The sequence below is a fragment of the Mesitornis unicolor genome, unplaced genomic scaffold, assembly GCF_000695765.1.
Source record: "Mesitornis unicolor isolate BGI_N332 unplaced genomic scaffold, ASM69576v1 scaffold29995, whole genome shotgun sequence".
NCBI lineage: Eukaryota > Metazoa > Chordata > Aves > Mesitornithiformes > Mesitornithidae > Mesitornis > Mesitornis unicolor.
In genome coordinates this window covers 8,815-14,495 of record NW_010187976.1, presented here as the reverse complement: position 1 = coordinate 14,495, position 5,681 = coordinate 8,815, and the positions used below count along the sequence as shown (strand labels likewise).

Below are 5,681 nucleotides of genomic sequence, written 5' to 3'. Positions count from 1 at the left end.
GGGGGGCCGGGGGGAGCCGCGGCCCCCTCGGGACAGGCAGGGTCGCTCAGCTCCGCGCCTCTTCGGAGGCTGAGCACGGGAGCGGCCTCAGGCCGTCCTGTGGGGCCGGTGACGCCCCGGTGCCCGCGGGAGGGGAGGGTGGGAGAGGAAGGAGGGGAAGGCAGGGAAGGGTCCCCCTCCGGCCGTATACGAAGACGCCCGGGCTGCGCAGTGAGAGGCTCCCACAGCTGATGAGGGCGTATGTTCAAAGTCCGCTCCCTCGGCGGTGCGCTTCACTGCTTCTCGGCGCACAGGACAACATTTAGAAATTGCTTCAGTTTCCTCCAGACACCTCAGGTCCATGGAAAAGCAAATCCAAGAATTTACCACAGAGCAGGTCAGGATAACTGTCCTTTTGTTCAACACCCGCACTGCCTGCCTTTGCTTCCTAATTAAAACGTCTAGGATGATTATGCTGTCGATCACTAACACTTGATGCTGGCGCGTTTCCCCCAGAACTGTACCAGGCAGGAACAGCATTTTGATTCTATACAACAAATACTATGTACAGTGCTGTCTTGCACAGAAAAGGCAAAAATAAGGTCTACTTTTACATATGTCAAATACTTACCAAGGATGTTGCATTATTGGTCTTCCTGTAGGTAAACAAGTTGGTGATTTGTAGTGATTAAACACTTCATTTAAAGAACCAATTGCCCAGGTGGCCTACCCAAGAAATAAGCACTGCAAAGCTGGTATCTGATGACAGTGACTGATTATCATGGCGGATGAGAGACCGCAGTGAGGCAAGGCCGTTTTGGTGAGACATTGCAGATGGATTCACAGAATTGCTGAGGTTTGAAGGGACCTTGAGATCATCGAGTGCAACACACCTGCCCCAGCAGGGCCAGCTACAGCAGGTTGTGCAGGACCATGCCGAGTTTAGAGTCTCTCTACAGATGAAGAGTCCACAACCTCTGCCAGTGTGCGACATCCCTCAATAAAAAAGTGGTTTCTTGTGTTCCAGTGTAATTTTGTGTTTTAATTTCTGCACATGGCCTCTTGTCCTGTCAGTGGGCACTACTGAGGAAAGGCTGGCCCCCTCCATTGATCCCATCAAGCGTATGTATCACATTACCCCTGAAGAGCCTCAGCCTCTCACATAACGCATGCTCCAGTCCCTTCATCCCCTTTGTGGCCTGGATTTGAAATAAACACAATCTCGTAAGTCATTCTGAAGCAAAACCTACACACTTTACTTGAAGTGAATCAACTTAATGGGGCATTTACTTGCCGAAGTGAGTGTAGCAGTGCAAAAGGCCACATTCCCTGAAGTCGACATTGTCACTGTCAGGGAGTGCCTAAACCCTCAGAGCAGACTCATGCAGGCGCTTGCATGGTGGAACTGGCAGCTGGGAGCTGCTGGGGCAGGAGCGCAGTGGGAGCTGAAGTACAGCTATTCACGTACCTCAGACACCGGATGACCTACTCAAAATACAATCACGTGATCTGAAAAGCAAAATGAACAAAACCTAACCACACTTCTCTTAAAAAATTTATTAGAATGCAGCAATGACTGTCAGAAGTGACATTCTGATCATCTGATTTTATAGTGAGAAAATATTGTGTCGTGAGGTTGTAGTTTCTTGCCCATTTTGTATTTGAACAACTTGGAATTTGAACACTTTGGAATTCAGTGTTTAGAAAATACCAGCTTCGTAAGTCAGGAGTGAAGTGAGGATGGGACAGGGAGAGCAGAAGTAGTGCTTTGTAGTGTACAGAGTAATAAGATTTTGAAGGAAAGGGGCTGTTTTTTTCTCCATGCCTTTTTAATTCTATTGAGAAATACACCAAAATCCTCTTCCATGAGCACACAGAACACTACAGCAGTGCCACACTTTATCCTTTTCTTTAAGCGTTAAATTTGCCAACATGTTCACGAGCTATGATCATCCTCTGAATCTGAGCGGTTCCCTCATAAATCTGAAAACAAGAATTGCAATAATATTAGCTGATGAGTTTTTACAAGGTTTTACACTTTTAAACCTTCCCAGCACTAAGCCAGTGTGGATTACGATGCTCAGACAGGGAAAACTGAGGAAATCCCAGCATGACAGAGTAACTACAGGGGGCTAAATGGAAAAAGTCACGTAAGATACCGAGGGACAGTCTTGTTCTCTCAGATGCCCTTATCTAAACCCAGTGAGGTTCTCATGAAAATAAACAGGCATGGTAAGGGTAAGGAAAATTTCTTTTCTGAGAAAGAAAATATATAATTTAGGTTTAACAAAGGAGATTTAAAACAACAGGAGGGGGGGACGAGGCGCCTCATGGTGTAGTTTCTTTGAGCAGCCTTTCAAGGTCACACCAAGCACTCTCTTTGATCCACTTCCTTCCACTGCTGCTTGTTCACTAGCACGCTCTCCCATGTAGGGTTGTTTGGGTTGTTTTGGTTTTCATAATGTATTCTGGCATTTTCTTCTAGAAACAGCCTGCATCGTCCTCCTGTCCTATCTGTTTGCTGGTGGCACAGTCAGAGACGGACAGCGAGGCCCACGTGGAACCCCAGTGGCCACTGCTCCGTGGGCGCACTGCAGCATCACTGCAGGTGCACTGGGCTGAGGTCACGCAGTTGAGGGGTTTCAGTGTTTCAGCTCCTGGCTTTGCCAGAACTTGGTTTGGCAAATTGCTCAGATTCATGCAAATTCCCTTTCTTAGTCACTTACAGAAACAATCTTCCCAAAAGCCTGACATGGCTTTTTGAAAACAAAGACACTGTAATTTGTGCTAATTTTTCAGTTCAGCAGAAACTGCTCATTCCCAAAGCAGATTTTCTGACTGTTGCTGCTCACCCCAGGTTGCTGCAGCTTCCGGAGCAGTGAATTTTGTGTTTTGTGAATACCAGGTGCCCTCTGGAGCCAACTGAACTGGAAGCTCTGCTGTCTCTGTACCAAACACCTACCAATCCCCAGCCGAGACACCATGGTGCAAGCCTACAACCGGACCCTTACAACTACACCTATCGAGACATAAACTCCAAGGGACCATACAGGCTTCTGTGAGCACAGCAACAAATGATGAAGAGGCTGGAAACAGAAAAGGGAAAAAACCTCCAAACCCAAAATACCCAAACAAGAAACCCTCCACAATTTATGAGGAAAAGGGGAAGAAGCTGCTTTAGCGTTCGGGCTGGCAGGAAAGCTCAGCTGCAGGCAGGCGCCAGAGCAGGGCACGTATGGAAGGTCAGAAGATTTCCAACAAGAACAGCACTAAACACAAACCATCTCCACTTATAGATACCAAAGCAAGTTCAGTGTTCTGATCAGTTTTTTTCTCCAGTGTTTCTAAGAGTTCAAAAGCTTCAAAATTAAGAGTACAACAATTTCAAAGAGTTACCACATTGGGAACAAAAAAAAACCAACATAATTTATTTCTCTTGCGTGGGCTGAGTTGTCATTCCAGTGCAATGACATTTGTATGTAAGCATTTGCCCGATTTGAATGACTGTTTCTTTAAATGGAAAGATTTTTGCTTTCTTTCCAAAAACTTCTTTTATACGTGCACATCATGATTCAAAATAAATAGCCATTGATTTATTTTATATAAAATTTAGGCATTACTATAAAGATCAGATTCTCTGTTTTACTTACCTGGTAGATTTTAGCATCTCTCATTAGTTTTTCTACAGGATATTCAGTATTAAATCCATTTCCTCCAAAAATCTGTACTGCATCTGCAGCCACCTGGTTTGCAACGTCCCCAGCAAATGCCTTTGCAATAGAGGCGTAGTAGGTGTTCCTGCGCCCCGCGTCCACCTCCCAGGCAGCTCTCTGGTAAGCCATCCTCGCCACCTCCACCTTCATCGCCATTTCGGCAAGCAGGAAAGACACCGCCTGGTGCTACGAGCGATGAAATAAACCAGGTTAACACTGCCCAAGATAAGGGCATGCAAGAAAAATACCACCTTCTTAGTCCCTCTCTTCCCAAACTCAGTTCTACAGGATTCAGATCCGGCTCTCATAATTGTATGTTGAATTAGACTTTTAATTATTGAACTTGTAAGTTTTTAACTCTCAAATCCATTTAGTCACAGGGATTAAATACTGAACGATGAATTTCTTCATGATATATGAGATGGTTTAGAAACCCTAAACCTTGCTGTTTACTCGTATTTCTTTAACACTGGTAAGTGCTGTGATTGGCAATGTAGTCTGTTCTTTTCCTTTCCTGAAAATTCCTGTTTATTAGTACTAACAAACTTAAGTATGTCCTGATAGTACATGAATTTCAGGTTTTTGGGCAGAGTTTTCTTTCTCCTTTTACTATTATAATTGATAAATTACAGAAAAATTCCCAAACTTACCACACAGCTAAGTTTACTTAAATGGTGCTGACCTATATACTTGGAAACCAAAAAAAAATGGCAGAGATGTGATATAAAAATTAAGGAACTAAAAAAACCCAAGGAATAACCTTGAAAAATCAGTAGTAGTACATCTGGTGTGAAAAGATAGCTTTTATTTATGTTCCCTTTCTCTTTCCATCCCCCACTTACTTCAACAAGGGCTTTCCCAAAGGTTTTTCTCTCCAAAGCATATCTGGTAGCTTCATCAAGTGCTCTTCTTGCTAATCCAACGGCACCAGCTGCTACCTGAATTGAACATAGCACAGAATAAAAAATCAGAAATTCCTACTGTATTTTATAAATAAGTTATTTCTGATACTTACAGGTGGTCTGGTCTTATCAAAAGCTCCCATGGCAATTTTAAAACCAGCTCCCTCAGCTATTAATACATTTTCTTTTGGTACTCTCACATCTTCAAAGACAATGCCTCTCGTATCCGAGCAGCGCTGACCCATATTTATTTCCTGAAAAGAGAAATTTACAGAGGTGCAACTAAGTTGGATTATTCAAAGGTACATTTTCATTCTTTTATTTGAAGCATAAAGTATGCTTTTTTTCCCCCCAAAATACTCCATCTACAGATTACTATATACATGACAAATGCCAGTTTTGCACTTGCAGACCAGCATGCCCTTAATTTGTCAAAGCTGGGCAGTTTACTTTCTCCTGCTATGAGATCAGTTCTGTACCTGTAACCAGTCTTGTCTTTCTCTAGTTCAAATATATGGGCATGGAAAAAGTAAAGAATCTAATAAGCAGGCAGTACAGGTGTACAGGTAAATAAATAAATGAGCTTTTCAAGTTTTCAGATTCCTTTCCCAATGTTCAATGTTCAGTTTTGCCTACTACTAAAAACAGGACCTTTATTTTGGTTGGGTTTTTTTAAGAGAAAACTGGCACCAGTGTCTCCAAGATCTCTTCCTCAACCAGCAGTAAGTAAAAGTAAAGCTCACTCTGTGCGCATTAACGGTTACAAATCTCCAACTTGCTTCTTATCCCTTCAGGGTATTCTACTTCTCATTTATTGGCACTTGTCAATAAAATAAGCCTCAAAAGATTATTTTACAGCTGTTCAAAGTCACCTTACTTTAGACCATTCTGAATAATTCCTTATCTGAATTAGTAAAATTATAATTAAATTTTTCTTATGGCTAGTTTCTATATGTTGTGAAAATGAACAGACCATTATACTGAGCATATGGAATGTTCAGTTGTGTAACAGTCTTCTTCCTTTAATGGTAATATACTGCATTACTGGTTTAGAATTGAGCAATGATTCTGGCTTGTCAAATACGGG

General features: G+C 42.7%; 1 protein-coding gene across 1 annotated transcript in view; it reads right to left on the bottom strand.

Annotated features, from left to right (window-relative positions):
• Positions 1-5,681, bottom strand: part of RABGGTB (Rab geranylgeranyltransferase, beta subunit) — a 19,441-nt gene that overhangs the window by 10,525 nt on the left and 3,235 nt on the right. The window lies entirely within an intron of this gene.